The sequence below is a fragment of the Pezoporus wallicus genome, unplaced genomic scaffold (assembly GCF_028554395.1).
Source record: "Pezoporus wallicus isolate ANWC-B61680 ecotype Strahan unplaced genomic scaffold, APGP_CSIRO_Pwel_v1 contig_5542, whole genome shotgun sequence".
Taxonomy (NCBI): domain Eukaryota; kingdom Metazoa; phylum Chordata; class Aves; order Psittaciformes; family Psittacidae; genus Pezoporus; species Pezoporus wallicus.
The window spans coordinates 1,819,809-1,836,905 of record NW_026640165.1 but is presented as its reverse complement, the minus strand read 5'-3'; the positions used below and the strand labels follow the sequence as shown (position 1 = coordinate 1,836,905).

General features: G+C 41.9%; 1 protein-coding gene across 1 annotated transcript in view; it reads right to left on the bottom strand.

The window, feature by feature from the left end:
- Nucleotides 1-17,097, bottom strand: part of PRKAR2B (protein kinase cAMP-dependent type II regulatory subunit beta) — an 85,184-nt gene that overhangs the window by 32,828 nt on the left and 35,259 nt on the right. The window lies entirely within an intron of this gene.

Here is a 17,097-nt window from a genome sequence, read left to right as displayed (position 1 = left end):
CAAGGGATCTGACAGAACTATAAATCACACAGTTGCTGGACTGGAGAAAACTGATACATGCTTAATGTCTTGGTGTGCATTTGGTAGGCCAGTCCTGTGGAGTCAGTAGCAACACACAAGCTTCATCCATGCCACAGGTCAGTGGTAACTCTACGGGCCCCGCTGGTCTTATCTTTTTCAGGACAAACCTGGAGAAAGAGACAGGCAACTCCCTGAGGAGTCATCCTAGGAGCAGTATCCAAATCAGTTTGGTTCCAGGGGTGCACAGTGTGGTGCTGATCCCTAGCAATGACCAAGAGGCTCACTGCAACCTCAGACACCTGAGCCAGATGAGGCCTTCACAGCTTTCTCAGCTCTACTCCTGCGCAACCCAGGCACCTAACACCTTCACTCACTAAATTTAAAAGAACAGCAAACAGAGCACTCAGGAATACATCGCTTTCACTCAGGAATACATCACTTTCTAAGTAATAAAAATACTTCACATATGGATCAAAGATGGAATTCAAACCTTCTGAGTCTCACAGCAATAGATATAAATTATAAAGACATTACTGCTTTCAAAAAAAATGAACAGGATACAGAATAATCAATCGTGCAGAAGAAAATCTACTCTCTGTAGAGTGGCTGGAGGAGCAAACATGCCCGAGCATCTTACAGTTCATGCTGTAACACACTCCGCCCTCTGAGGATAACGGAGGGTTGGTCAAGGAGTCCCTACAGGTACTGCTAAGGGAAAATAATGATGTGATCTGCAGTGAGGAGAAGTATGCATACTGACACTGTCAATGTTCATTTAGAGTATCACCCACTGAAAGACTCAATTATTTATTGATGATAACAAAACTGTTCAAAATAGGCATGAATTCCTACTGTTACACTTGCACCCAGCATGAAAAGACCTCTCATAGATTCTTTTATTCTTTTTCAAGAACAGTTCAGTGTAAAGTGTTTGCTATTACAGTCACCACTGAAAATCTAATGACTTAGAAAAGGCACAGTACAAGAAGGAAGATAAAAAAGTTCAGTGGGCTACTAAGCAAAGGAAATTTTAAGGCCTTCCAGATCATATAAACCCATTTGTAACTCATCAGCATACTACACTGACCTTGAAATTTCATAGTTCAAAAAAATCAGTTAAAATTTGGTTTAAAAAAAGAGTGTAAGTATTACCACTGGTTTCAACAGGCACAACCAAAGACCCTCAGAACATTTTTAGGCCCTCATGAGGATAAATATTATTAATGTAATACACCTGTAAGGATTAAGTCAGGTAATAACTATAGGACTTTATAAGAATTAGAGACACCTCATAAAAGCACAGTACAAACAGCATGGATAGCCTGTAGGATCTAGAGAATGGCAGATACACCAGATAGAGAGCAAACGCTCCCTCATGCTGGTGCATCTTTCCCCCACAGTCTCCAGCCATTCCTTATACCTGCATAAATGTAATAGAAAAGGCATAACAAGGTGCTTTCAAGACCTGAGAGAAGACAGCAGCTCGTGGTTCAGGGTTTCCACTCCCTCATCCACTACCCAACAACTCTGTGCCTTCAGTTCTCCATTGTGAACAACAAACTTCTAAAGTTTAACGGACATACGGGCATAGTGTAAAATGCTTATGTTTAATACATTTTTAGAAGGCAGGGAACCACTGCTGAACACACTACACTTACAGGCTCTTGTTCTAATCTGCGTCATGATGTTTATAATAATATATTGTGAGAAGCACAAAAGAGATCATACAAATAAAATTTGGTTTCTCAAGGTTTCTCAAGGAAGCAAAGATTAGAAGACTTGGAAGTAAAAAGAATGCTCTAAAGCCTAACAAGAAAGTTTTCCAGTCACCAGTTTTCTTGGCTGCAGAAAGAAATTAAAATTTTAACTTACATTTCCCAATATTCATGTCAGACATAAAGGAAAATAGCATACAGCTCCTAAACTATGTTTGTGGCTGTACCAGCTAAAGGATCAATGACTCAGATGGAAAACAGAACTGTAAGTCTTCATTGGACATGATCCTCCACAAAAATAAGAGGACAATATGAAGGAGCAAACAGTCATGCCACTCCCACTTAATTTTGCATGGAACACAAAACAGGCATTATTATTTAACCTATAGTATGCAGATGAAAAAAAACAAAGTTCTGCTAATAAGCATTTCTTTATTAAAGAAATGTACATGGATATCCCAGACAGCTGGGAACAAAGACCTTCCATTAATCCAGCCAGCCCACAGTTACGTTATTCCCTTCTGTTAAACCATTTACACATGTTCTACCCACTTGCATCAATGGGCAATTTCATACTCTAATCATTAAAGTGTTATCTTCAGAAGAAAGGATAGTGGTAGTTTTAACTTTGCAAGCATGAAAACAATGCAAGGAAAAAAAATGGGTAAGTTTCATTAAAAAAAGAGTATTTATTAAAAATGGCAACATGGGGATGTAAATGCAGAGTTACTGCTGGTACCACTCACACGATAAATGCGCTAAGAAACATGGAAGTCAGACGTGACTGCGACTAGCCTATAAATAGTCACAGTTCCAATTGCTCATAATTCTTTGAAAATGATCCATTAGTCACATGTTCTGATTGAGCCCTGCATGATAAGTGTGAACTGAACAGAAATGCCCCTGAAATTTGCTTCCTCTCTTGAACAATACCACCACCTGCCACCTGAGTCTCCATCTGAAGACCTTCACTCTTGCTGAAACCAGCCAAAGATACTTCACACTTTTTAAAAATAAGGTCTAGAACTGAATACCTCAGCTTCATAAATTCATGATAGAAAACATAACTCCATCAGTTTTAACTTCTGGTAAACAAGTTTTTTCTACTTAATAATTCAACCTTAACGGGGAGCTTTTAATCATAAATTTTAAAGCTATTTTGTCACATATCTGGTCATTAAACTAAAATCACGTAACACAGAAACTGATTTTGCTTCAGCTGTGAAAATGTCACAGATATTGAAAGAACTCTGCTCAAACTCCAAACAAGAATTACATTTGGGTCAGAGACAAGCCACAAAAAATTACTCCTAAAAATTATCTGCCAGAAATTCATGGATATGTCAGAATTATGGGTATCACTGGCACTTTCTATAACCATATTTATGTAAGCCCAGTTACCTAAAGAGTTGTTTAATAGAATAAACACATTCTGAAACTCAATAAACTACTTTTTATGAAAAGTAAGGCTGGTACATTCCCTCTAGAAAAAAACTGTAATTCAAATCAGCATTTCAAATAAATGTCAGTGCACAATAACACAATTTCAAATGGTTTTATCCCCAACTTGATCACCAAAATAGTATAAAATAATAATAAAAAAATAATTGGTAAATCATTGCCACAGCAACTGTCAGAGAAACCCAGTTAGCATCCCTGTAACTTTGTCTGGTCTTTCAGAATGAAAGAAATTTAAAATGCAATGCAAACAATAGCAACTGAATAAAAATAAAAGAAAAAAGTGAATGTCTACCTGCCACAGGAGATGAATGAGTATTACTTTGAAGACAACAAAATTAGGATTCCACAAGAAGTACTGAGAAAAAAAAACACATAAGCAATTCTACTGAGGAAGTAAGAATACATAAATGAACAACAGTATGTGACAAAACGTATTACAGCTTTGAGGCAAATTTAACAAATACAATTATTGTCTTCTGTCTATTATTAAATATTTTTCCAAGTAATTTATTTTGCAACAAAATAGTGAACATACCCCATGTTCCACTTAAAGCAAGTCTCTACACTAACAGTTACACACTATGTAAATATTCCACTAGATTTACCTAATTTAAAAAGCTAGAAAACATAAAACATAAGGTTGTGTGCCATGCCTGTAATGTGTGCACACATGCCATGAAAACTGTACAATTCACTATTATACAGTTAGAAGAGAAGCATACATATGAGCAAGTACATCCAAATGTGCACACACACACTAGTCCTTTCTCTACTTCATACACTCTCCTCCATCCTCAGACATAGAGTATTTTGAGACTGCCATGGGCTGAGAACAATAGAAAACAATTACACAATTACTTCATTTCTAACCTTTTAGTTATTCAAGACACCATTTACACTGCTGCTCTGTAACATCACAAGAGCCTGAGCTGTAATTCACAGTGATTTAAGGTACAGTCCCACATACACTTGTTTATGATCTCCAGTGTGTCATGACCAGCTAAATGTACTTGTGAATTCAATTAACTCCTTTTCATGTAAGTTTGTCAGCTTTCTGTTCTATGTCAGGTGACAGCAATATTCCATCTTTATGGGGGCCAGAGCATCTACAGGAATACATTTATTCCTTACTTTAAATCTACACATATTCTTGACCATTCCACAGTCAAGTTGTGTTGAGGAAGTTTCAAGCAACTGACATCCAGAGTCAGGTTTGAGGATACCATGAGTTGCATGACCGCATCAGCAAGTATAGAGCATTAACATAGCAATACACACGGTTAACACCTGTCAGACTGCAGCAAACCACTCTCTAATAGCAGTCTTTGTCTTCTTTATGTAGCACAGCTTTTATGTCATCATGTATTTTAATCTTCGTTCCTTTTGAGACCAGGTTCTCGCAGAGATAGGAATGAGGAACAGTGCAGGAAACGAGGGTGTCTCACTCAACAAGCACTGCTGCCGGGCACTTGGTGGTAGGCGTACCACGAAGGATTTGAAACCCCACTTAACTCTTTCTTTTTGACTGCCTCAAGTACAGACTTCCTACTCTCCTCTTCTAGGCCCTTAACAATCCCGTGTATCAGCTACTGTCACTCTGTGTAGCTAACTCCTGTCTGCTTTGCTACTGTGACAGCTGCCTGACCAGTTCTTCAAAACCCCATTTAGTATTTTTCCACACAATCATTTACACATGGGTGCAAGAAGTAGGAAGCATTTGATGGTGGAAAAGCCTTGGACTTGTGCTTTGACAACTTTGTTTAAACAACTAAGAAGCACGCCCTGCCGCTCCTGGCATCCTGCTTCCTATGAAACATACGGAACTGACATTGAGCAGTTAGGAAGCAAAACATCCGGCTGCTCTTCATTTTATACAATGTGCATAAATGGCATCTGGTGTTCTAAACACCACAGTATTTAGCAGAGATATTTAAATATACAATTTCCCCCTTTCTTTGGCTCCACAGTATTTAAAAGTAGTAGTACTTGCCAAATACTGAGCCAAACTTGTAGGTCAAAGGCCAAGCCATTTGTAGTATTGCATTCTTCAAGAAAACTTGCCAAGCAAAATGTTCCACAAATACTGTTATTCCATTTTGAACAACTCACTATGTAAAACATGCCTTGCCTTATTCATCTCATCCTCCGGAACAAATCTATAGCACTAACATCAAACCACATGAAATCACAGATGGAAAGGAATTGTTTTGGAAAAACGGTGAGGAGATACTACAGCCTACAGATTCATGCTCTACCACCTATTGCGGAGGCAGTGTATCTCCCTAATCTAAATACAAATACTGAAGAAAAAAACAGCCCAGCAATCAAGATTGAGCATATCATAGACAGAGATACTAAAAATATTTTAGAGAATAAAAATCAGAATTATTAAATATCAACTATCAATACACAACTGCTCCAAAATCAGATGTAAAATCCTTCCTTCTTCTTTCAGTAATGTGCATCCTGATTCAAAAAAATAGCAATTATTTTAATTCTTTCAAAATAATGAGTTATGAGCAACCCTATAAAAGCACTGGAAGATTATTATCTTCTCTGATCATGTTTAGATTCTGGGGTGCTATTAGGATCTCTGAGATTATCAATGGTGAATGCAAACTTGGAAGCAGAATAAAACAGAAAATACAGCATGTCAGACACAGGTAAAATTTGTTGTGGGTCCAAATACTAACTGGAGACAAGAGAGGAACTATTAATCTGAAAAACCTGGCTATAAAATTGAGATAAATTAAAATACAACAGGGGATAATCTGTATTTTATATAAACTGGTTCACGGCATTCACTGTCATCTGAGAGCTGATTACACTGAAATCTTACTATATTTATTCAATAATTATCGACATGTGCAAACTACTGCTTTGCTGATAAATAACAGCCGTATTTATTTGGTTTAATATGAACATTTGGCCTCATTTCTATATTTATTTTGATAAAGTCCATTTTGTCTGCAAAACCTATTTTCTTTTGAATTTATTCACTACTACTTAGTTACATAGCAAGAAGATGTCCTCCTCTCTGTGTATAATGCATTTGATAGGCTATGAAGGCAATGTTAGATAAAACATTAAAGCATTCAGAGTACGAGAGTGCCAAATACTGGTCTAAAATAAGAGGGAAGAAATTTATCTCCTTATAGATGCTTATCTAGTCTCCAGCAGAAGAGCAGACTAGGCCATCCCAAGAGGGCAGGGGGAGCCAGGTCCCAGCATGGTCCCATTCCACAGTCCTAAACAGGACTGTTCCCAAATGGCAGTATGGATGAGGACTCACTCCTGAATGTGGGAAGGGCTTAGCATATAGACACAAACTCTACTGTGGCACTTACATGTACCCATCTTATTTACTAGTTAACTAAATAAAATGAGTTTCAAGGGATGTATAGCATATAGATAGAAAATAGGAGAGTTACAAATGGGTGTTGAGTTCCCAAACTACTGAGCACACCCGTTTGTGGGATATAGTAATTTTTTGCTGCTGTTTTAAGTATTACCTTCAAAAGTACAATTTTATTCTGCACATAATAAAATTAATCACCACAGTTTTGAATTGCCAGAGACCCACTCTGAGCATCACACCGGCAGCTGATGAGGGCTCTGCTGCGAAGTCTCTGAACACATGCTCTGAATCAGATTGATCCATCCCCTCTTCCGAGTCACTTCCGGATGAGAGGGAAGGGGATGCAGATCCCTATGGGATTCTTCATTTCCTAGCGGGAAAGCCAAGTAACTTACAGCCATTTGTCTCAGGTGGGGAGATTGGGTCAATTGCTGAGGTGAGCAGCTCGAGAGAGGACTACTCTAACACCGGAGCGGGGGGAAGCTCAGCTTCCAGGAGCCTCAACTCAGAGCGGCGAGAGCCACCGAGGGAACCTCAAGTCCTCGACAGGACCTGCCCGGGAGCCGGCAGCTCAGCTGAGGTGAGCAGGGACTCACATGGGGCGGAGCCAGGAGGAGCGGCACCAGCCCTGAGGGGGTAAAAACCTGCCCCAGGGAGCGCGGCGAACAGGGCGGGTGGAGGCAGCTCGCGCGGGCAGGCGAGCGTGATGGTGAGCGCTCGCTGCATGAGCAGGGCCCGGTCTGGGAGCTCTGCTCTGGCTGCCCCGGCGGTGGCAACGTAGGCACCCAGGCAGAGGAGATGAGAGGGGAGGCTGCAGTGCAGAGCTCGGAGTGTAGAGAGTGCCTGCACTGGTCTGGTGAGGGGAGGGTGCACAATGGGCAGGGCTGCGCTAGGTGAGCACTGGTGGAGGTCCTCCTGCAGCACGTGCCTGAGCTGCGGGACGCTGTCAATAGGCTGAAAGATCTCAGGGAAGCTGAGAGGAAGCAGAAATGCTTGCTCGCGGCCCGAACTGTGCAGGGGAGTCCACTGCAGCTCATGGAGGGATGAAGGAGGCCGTTAACCCAGGAAGCTGGGAAACAGCAACAACAACAACAACAACAAACCAACAAAAAACCAAACACCAAACAAACAAAAAACCAAAAAAAAAACCACAACAAAAAAAGGAGGAAGAGGACAATTAAAGGCAAGGGGCTTCCTCCTAAACCTGTTGCCCCGCCCAGAACAGCTTTGCTGCCCTGCAGGGGGCTGATGAGAAAACGAACTCACACCAGAAACAACCGGCTGATGCACTGCTAAAGAAGATCTCTACTGGTGCTGCTAGGAAAAAGCAGCAGGTCGTAGCAGTGGGGAACTCTACTTTGAAAAGCACAGAAGCACTCATCTGTCGGCCTGACCCGGTCTCAAGGGAGGTGTGTTGCCTACTAGGGGCACTGATCAGGGATGTGGCAGAGAGGCTGCCTGCTCTAGTAAGTCCCTCGGACTATTACCCTCTTCTAGTGATCCATGTGGGGGCTAGTGATATAGACAGCTTTAGCCTGGAGAACATAAAGAAGGACTACAGAGCCCTGGGAGATGTGGTTAGGGGCTCTGGAGCTCAGACAATCTTTTCGTCAATTCTCCAGGATAAAGGGGAGGACCCTAAAAAGGCTAGGAGGATTGGGCAGGTTAATAAATGGTTAGAAGGGTGGTGCCATAGTCAGGGGTTTGGGTGTCTTGAACAAGGGACCCAGTTTAGCAGGCCAGGTCTACTGGGGGCTGGTGGAACTGGTCTAGGAAGAGTGGTTTTGGTAGGAGGCTTGCCAGACTGGTCAAGGAGGCTTTAAACCACGTGTGTTGGGGGAGGGGGGCATCATTCCATCCCAACACCCAGTCAGTTGCCAGCACCTATAATGAATGCTTGGAGCAATGTAGAGATATTCCAGCCTCTCCAGCCAATGACCTGGCTTCATTTGGAGCTTGGCTCAGATGCCTCTATACAAATGCCTGTAGCATGGGGAACAAAGAAGAGGAATTAGAGATGTGTGCACGTCTACAGGGGTATGATATAATAGGCATCACAGACGTGGTGGGATGGCTCCTATGACTGGTGTGTTGAAATGGAAGGTTAGAGGCTCTCTAGAAAAGACAAGCCTGGCAGATGGGGAGGAGCTGCTATTTACGTTAGGGATAGGCTGGAGAATATGGAACTCTGTTTGGGGACAGGTGAGCAGTCAACAGAGAGTTTGTGGGTCAGGGTTAAAGGGAGAACAACTATGGGAGACATCACTGTAGGGATCTGTTACAGACCACCTGATCAAAAGGAACCTGGATGAAGCGCTCTATAGGCAGGAAAAGCCTCACGCTCGCAGTTCCTTGTTCTCATGGGGGATTTCAACCATCCTGACATCTGTTGGAGGGATGGTACTACCCGGCACAAGCAATCCAGGAGGTTCCTTGATTGTGTGGAAGACACAGCTTCCTTCTGCAAGTAATAAAGGAGCTGACAGGAGAGAAGCCATGCTTGACCTCGTGCTCACCAACAGGGAAAGGCTGGTTGGGAATGTGATGCTCCAGGGCAGCCTTGGTTGTTGTGATCATGAGATGGTCAAATTTGAGATCCTCAGGACAGTGAGAAGAGCGTGCAGCAAGCTCACTGCCCTGGACTTCAAAAGAGCAGACTTTGGCCTCCTCAGGAACCTGCTTAGTAAGGTTCCATGGGAAATAGCCCTAGAGGGCAGGGAGGCCCAAGACTCTTGGTTGATGTTCAAGGATCACCTACTGCAAGCTCAGGAGTGTTGCATCCCAACTAGAAGGAAGTTCAGCAGGAGGGCCAGGAGACCTCCTTGGACGGATAAGGAGCTGCTGAGGAAAATTTGAGGGGGAAAAAAGAAGCTTTTAAAAAGTAGAAGCAAGGACAGGTGGCCTGGGAGGAATACAGGGATGTTGTCTGGGAAGCTAGGGACCAGGTTAGGAAAGGTAAGGCCCAGTTAGAATTAAACTTGGCTAGGGATGTGAAAGATAACAGGAAGGGATTCTGTAGGTACACTGCAAATAAAAGACAGACTAGGGACAATGTGGGCCCCCTCCGGAAGCTATCAGGAGAACTGGTTACCTTGGATTTGGAGAAGGCTAAGGTTCTGAATGACTTCTTTTTCTCTGCAAAGGCTCTGACCACACCACCCAAGTCTTGGAAGGCAGATGCAGGGACTGTGAGAATGATGACCTTGGGCCCACTGTAGGAGAGGATCTGGTTCGAGACCGTCTTAAGAACCTGAATGTGCACAAGTCCACTGGGACGTGATGAAATCCATCCATGGGTCCTGAAGGAGCTGGGGAATGAAGTTGCTAAGCCACTGTCCACCATATTTGAAAGATCATGGCAGTCAGGTGAAGTTCCGGATGACTGGAAAAAGGGAAATATAACCCCCATTTTCAAGAAGGGGAAAATGGATGACCCAGGGAATTACAGACCAGTCAGTCTCACCTCTGTGCCTGGCAAAATCTTGGAGCAGATTCTCGTGGCAGGCATGCAAAGGCACATGAAAATCAACAAGGTGCTTGGTGACAGCCAGCATGGCTTCACTAAGGGGAAATCCTGCCTGACCAATTTGGTGGCCTTCTATGATGGGGCTACAGAAATGATGGAGAGGGGTAGAGCAGGGGGAGGGACTCTTCATTAGGGACTGTAGTGATAGGACAGGGGGTAACGGGTTAAAACTTACACAGGAGAAGTTTAGATTGGATAGAAGGAAGGAATTCTTTACTGTAAGGGCGGTGAGGCACTGGAATGGGTTGCCCAGGGAAGTTGTGAATGCTCCATCCCTGGCAGTGTCAAGGCCAGGTTGGACAGAGCCTTGGGTAGCATGGTTTAGTGTGAGGTGTCCCTGCCCATGGCAGGGGGGTTGGAACTAGATGCTCTTAAGGTTCTTTCCAACCCTAACTATTCTTTGATTCTATGAATCTGTCAAACAACTATATACCTTGCTAGGATATCTGAGTTCTTTATCAAACTGACTGGGTAATAGCCTATTAAGATATTTGTTTCATATATCAACACCAACCTCACATTTATATTTAATGTATCTGAAACAAGACCAGCCCAAACAGCTGAAAAAACTGTGGTGATTAATTTTATTGATACAAATTTATATGCAGAATATTTTTGAAATGTGATACTTAAAACAGCAGCAAAAAATTATGATATCCCATAAATGGATGTATGCAGTAATTTGTGAACTCAACAGACATTTGTAATTCTCCTGTTTTCTATCTATAGAAAACAGTTGCTGTCTAGCTTTACTGCAACTTAATAATAACTGCATTTTATTCAGTCTAGAAATATGTGGCTTGCAGGGACATCTAAACACTCACAGAAATGCAGATGAAACCACAAGAAATCATGTAAATCATTCTATTCACTGCTGTGGTATGAATTACGCCTTTATCCCTGCAGAAAATACATCTTACCTTTCCTTTAGATTTCTGAGATAACACAATACTCCTGAGCAGTTTGGTCTATTGCTTCACTAAGTGTTTAGTTAGAAAGTTTTCCCCAAAGCATAGCCTAAATATTTGTGTGTGTAAAAATTAGGCCAATCACCATTTGTTTAGTTGCTTCCTTACCTGCCACCTCCTTGTGACAAATATTGATAGGCCTCCCTATAGCAACCTATCGCACAGCACAACACTTATGTATTTATTCCTACCATCACCCCTCCCTTCCTCCACCACCTCAATCTTTGCCTTATAGTATGCATCTACTAAATCTCTTCTTTTTTATTAAGCTTAGTGTTATGACAAAACAGATTAAGCATAACCACATCTAAAATCTGGCGTGACATCAATTTGCAACAGTTAAGACTATTTCTGTAATTCCCCTCCATAAATGGACTCTGGAAAATTCATATTTAACCTCTGCTGATGATATATACAAGGAAATACTTTGATACAACCTGCTAGAAACTGTTTCAGATTTTGAATGTTTCGTAAAGGAATAAATGAATGTTAAAAATGAACTGCTTTAAAAGTTCCAGAAGCATACAGATAGCATAAATTTTGTTTACTTTTGAATAAGAATACTACTGTCCAACTATATTCTAGGCATGGAATAGTTATGGCATAGATGAAATGCAATCTAGAGAAGTTTCATAGACAGAATCTTTCACTAGAACAGCTAAAACAACTGAACAATGAAGGAGGCAAACCAGCTTCTGAGCACACAAGCTCTTCTTCAGATCTGCAACAAAAGCAAAAAGTACTTCATGTTTAACGTCATGTTATTTTATTAGACATTCTGAACAAAAACAGTGGTTGGCGTTGGGAAGCAAATGTACATACTCTCTAAGCTTCCCTAAACCCATGTTGCTACATCATTTTTCTAGAGAAACTTGTCTCAAATTCCCAGAAAACAGAAGTGGAGACTAGGCTGAGCAAATTAAAGTCTTGTTTTGTGACTGTCGCATCTGCAGCAGAACCTGAAGTGCACAGCAAGTAAGCTACACTAGAAAAATTAAAGAAAGGAAGCTGGATCACTTGGTTATAGATTGGGTGTGAAACACCTTCTATTGCTAAGTCTCCATAGACCCAAAAGTGTTGGGTGGCAAGTCAATGAAATCAGTTCTTCATTCTCAAGAGTTAAACACGTGCTTTCAGCAGGAAAAGATGGAAGCACAGCACTTTCCCTGATCCAGTGGCTATAAGGTGCATACAGCTCAGTGCACTGTGCCTATATTGTTATACAGCAGCCCAAGATCAGCCCTGAGACAAGTCCCACTATCTCTTGTGGCACCTGATATCAGAGGCTACTCTTGGGAAAACTCTGTGACTCATTTCCGTGGGATATATAAGATGGAATATATAAGTTGCAAGTTTCATTGTAAGTTTCACTATGGCACACTGAAGAAAAAACAAAACAGTACAGCCATGCCACATGGCAAAGAGATATAAGCACCTTATCTTTAAATTGTTGTGTATGTAGAATTAAAGCTACACTCTGTCAGAGTTGCAATGCTAAGTGCTTCATAGAAAGAAAGCAGGGAATGCATGTAGGGCATTCCATTTCTGATGCAGGCAAAACTAGTGATACACATTCTGACTTGAATATCAATGCCCCAGTTCCTAGAAGTTCAGGATACTACTCATTCATTGATGGAAATGGGCGTTGCATAATTTCTCAAGGTCCACAAAGGACTTAAGTATTACAATGATGGTAACTTCGACAGACCATGATAAGGAAAGACAATATTCTCTGTGAGGACTGGAGAATACAGAATATGCAATGCATTTGTGAAAAAATCACAAAATAAAGAAGAAAGTGTGTTCTCAGCAATTAGCAACTAAGGCAGTTGCTGTTACAGAATATGGTGGAAGAGGCACAGCTATATAAGAAAGCTGTGTGAAATAGAAGTGGTGACTGCCTTGCAAGGGGAGGAGGAAGTAAAAGAAGGCATTTTCACTCACACAACAATACACAATTTATGTGTGCACCCATGGGCAGCTGCAGCCCCAGAGAAGTTAAGCACAGTCTAACAATCCCTTCAGCAGACTGAACGTAGGGAAGATGTTCTGCTTCCAGGACCTCCAGTAAGCCACAGCTTGTGACACTGATGTGCTACCATAAGCTTATGTGCCTTCTTTACTGTGCTCTGTCATGCAATGTAGATACGCCCTAAAGTTTTGACAGCACTTTTTCTTCTGGTTTTCTTCACTGTTTAATGGCAGCCTTAGTGCTTAACTGAGTTTTAGTATTAGATACCTCTGTATTACTATTAGATACCACCTGACTACGCCCCTGTTTATTGAAAAGACCTGAAGGACTGGGCATTTTAAATTATGTACTATATGCATGTAACAAAGACAAGTCCAACATCATTTGAATTCAATTTGGGGGTTATTCATCACTCAGAACAATCAGAACCAATAACTCTGCTTGAGGAACTACACTGGAATTACTGGTTCATCAATGAAGTTCTTTATTCTCCTTCCCTCTGTCACTATGACTTCATTTGCTTCTATAACAACACTGCCTCCTACCTGAGCATTTCTAAGAGGAGTTTACAGTTGCTTCATTCCTCACCATTATTTTTGGTACAACTCCAGCTTCTGCCTTATTTTATAAAAGGGAATAGCACTTCATTTCAGTTAGCTGCCTTTCTCTGACAATTTTTAACATGCCATAGGAAAGTGGATGCCAATCTCTTTAAGAAAACGTAATTCAAGTAGATTGAAATTACAAATGAAACACTGTTCCTAGGGGCATAGTCTATTCTTGGCTAACAGTACTGATTTGCTCTTCCTAAATACTAGTTTATATTTAAAAATGAAATTTAATATCACTTACGTTCTTCCATACTTATAATTTCAGAACGCAATTAGCCATTCCTTCACTAACAGGGCTCCCGTGGTCTAAATTCTGTAAAATTCCTCAGTGTTTCTTAAGTAGGTTGTCACATTTTCTGTAGAAATAATTAAATTGAAAACTAGCAGTGATATATATATATATGTGTGTATATAAATGCTACTGCGGGCATGACTAATCCACAGTCCACACATCTGTTCAGAATGATGAAGCCCAAAACTTTTGTCACTTTGATCCTAATGGCACCTTATACAAAGATGAAGAATTAGATGAAGGATAAATTGTTCTGGCAAACTTGCTTCCAGATTTCCATTTACAAGGGCTGTGCAGAACCTCCCTCATCTTATCTGAGTGTGTGCCAAAACACAGGCACCTGTCATATGCCAGGCAGAGACGAGAGCCCTCTGCATTCAGACAAGGAGAGTTGAGAACACCCATCTTAGCTTGACAAGGTCAGAACCAACTTGGGCAGGAAGGGCTGCAGGTCAGTCACACCACAGGCACAGCCTGGTAGTGTGACCTGTGGGTGAGGAAGTGTGCATGTGGCTCAGTCCCTGCTCCTGCTGGCCACACTCTTTCTGATACAACAGGCAAGGTGGAGATAATCCCTGTTTGATAGATCTAAGTAAGTATTATTTTTGCCTTAGTTAAAAAACAGACGATTAAGTGCAGTTCTATTTTTCTGGGGAACCCGTTAGTTTGCAAAGAGCTTTGTGCCATTGAAAGGGCAAAGTATACCACTCTTCCCCAGGCCTGCAACACTGAATGGGGTTGGGATAACCCAAGTGCAGGACCCAGCACTCAGCCTTGCTGAACCTCCTACAATTGGCCACAGCCCCTCAGTCCAGCCTATCAAGATCCCTCTGCAAAGCCTCAAAGGAGATCAACATTCCTGCCCAACTTGGTGTCATCTACAAACTTACTGAGCACTGAATCCCCTCATCCAGATCATTGATAAAGATACTGAACAGAACTGGCCCCAGTACTGAGCCCTGGGGAACACCACTTGTGACCAGCCACCAGCTGGATTTAACTCCATTCACCACCACTCTTCGGGCCTAGCCAACCAGACAGATTTTACCCAGCAAAAAGTACACCCATCTAAGACATGAGCAGCCAGGTTCTCCAGGAGAATGCTGTGGAAAATGGTGCCAAAGGCTTTGCTAAAGACTAGGTAGACAACATCCACAGTCTTTCCCTCATCCACTAAGTAGGTGGGGCTTAGAAATTAATCCGTGTGTTTCAATTTAAAGTTTTACTTATTTCTGAAAACTGTGAAATGGCTGAAAATGTGTTAGGTTTCCTATTCAGTGTTTTCTGCTATCTGAGTTTAACAGAAAGTACTACTAATGTGCAGAAATTCTTGCTGGAAAACATTTAAATAACTGCAAGGCTTGAGCAGAAGCGAACTGAACCTCTTTACCATTCAAATTAACTCCCACCTGTATTAGACCATTCCATTAGCAGCACTTTTGAGCATCTCAATTCAGAATAAAGGGAATGCTGCATCTCCTTTTTTCCTCTTTAAACTGTTGATGTTCTGTAAGCCTAAAATTTGTTAAGTAAAATTCATTTTGGTTCTTAGAGACACTTCCATACTTCTGTAAAAAGGTGCAGGGGGAAGAGACTGGCCACTAAATACAGTCCTGCCTTTGTCAGGAATTACCACAGTACTTGAGTACAGAAAATACTTCGAATAATATTTCAAATTCAAGTACCCCCTAAATGAATTAAACACATGGATGTTTACAGAGCATAAAAACTATCTTTGTTCCTTCCTTCTCAGCCTTTCTTCTTCAGCTAATCAGCCATGCACCTACAAGTGACAGTTCTTAGCAATATGTGTAAAGGCAAAAAATATTTTTGTTTTCAACAATTGCAAATTATAAAAACGTTCAAAGTAAAGAAACAACAAAAAATTTGTTGCACAGGGATCTACTCTACTGTCATGTGAGATTCTCTCTCTTCCCCACTTTGGTCAATGGCTGATGCAGTAGGTGTTTAATGTAAGCATCTATTTACTTCCAATATGTTTATCTCTTTTCTTTGGAGAGGTCCTTACCAGCATCCACAGAGAAGAAGCCTGAAAGTTTTCACCTTCTCTGCTTTCTTCTGTTCTTTCCATAACAGTGTTATCTCCTTGACTGCAAGCTTATTCCAGACATACCTAAGCCAATTTCTCCCTAGACCATAGAATCATAGAATAGTTAGGGTTGGAAAGGACCTTAAGATCATGAAGTTCCAACCCCCCTGCCATGGGCAGGGACACCTCACTCTAAACCATGTCACCCAAGGCTTCATCCAGCCTGGCCTTGAACGCTGCCAGGGATGGAGCATTCACAACTTCCCTGGGCAACTCATTCCAGTGCCTCACCACCCTCACAGGAAAGAATTTCCTCCTTATATCCAATCTAAACTTCTCCTGTTTAAGTTTTAACCCATTACCCCTTGTCCTATCACTACAGTCCCTAATGAAGAGTCCATCCCCAGCATCCCTATAGGCCCCCTTCAGATACTGGAAGGCTGCTAGGAGGTCTCCATGCAGCCTTCCCTTCTCCAGGCTGAACAGCCCCAACTTTCTCGGCCTGTCTTCATACGGGAGGTGCTCCAGTCCCCTGATCATCCTCGTGGCCCTCCTCTGGACTTGTTCCACAGTTCCATGTCCTTTTTATGTTGAGGACACCAGAACTGCACACAATACTCCAAGTGAGGTCTCAGGAGAGCAGAGTAGAGGGGCAGGATCACCTCCTTCGACCTGCTGGTCACGCTCCTTTTGATGCAGCCCAGGATACGGTTGGCTTTCTGGGCTGCAAGCGCACACTGCCTGCTCATGTTCATTTTCTCATCAACCATCACCGCCAAGTCCTTCTCCACAGGGACAGGGCTGCTCTGAATCTCTTCTCTGCCCAGCCTGTGGCTGTGCCTGGGATTGCTCCGACCCAGGTGTAGGACCTTGCACTTGACATGGTTAAACTTCATGAGGTTGGCATCAGCCCACCTCACAAGCATGTTGAGGTCCCTCTGGATGGCATTCCTTCCCTCCAGCGTATCAACTGAACCACACAGCTTGATGTTGTTCGGTGTTGATGTAATCTTCCTGTTGACAATGTTTAAATTATATTTGTTTAGATCTTTATGGAGAAGCTGGCAAATAAATAAAACTACTTCTCCTTCCCGTTTAGTTGGGAGACTATTTGAGCCTTCAT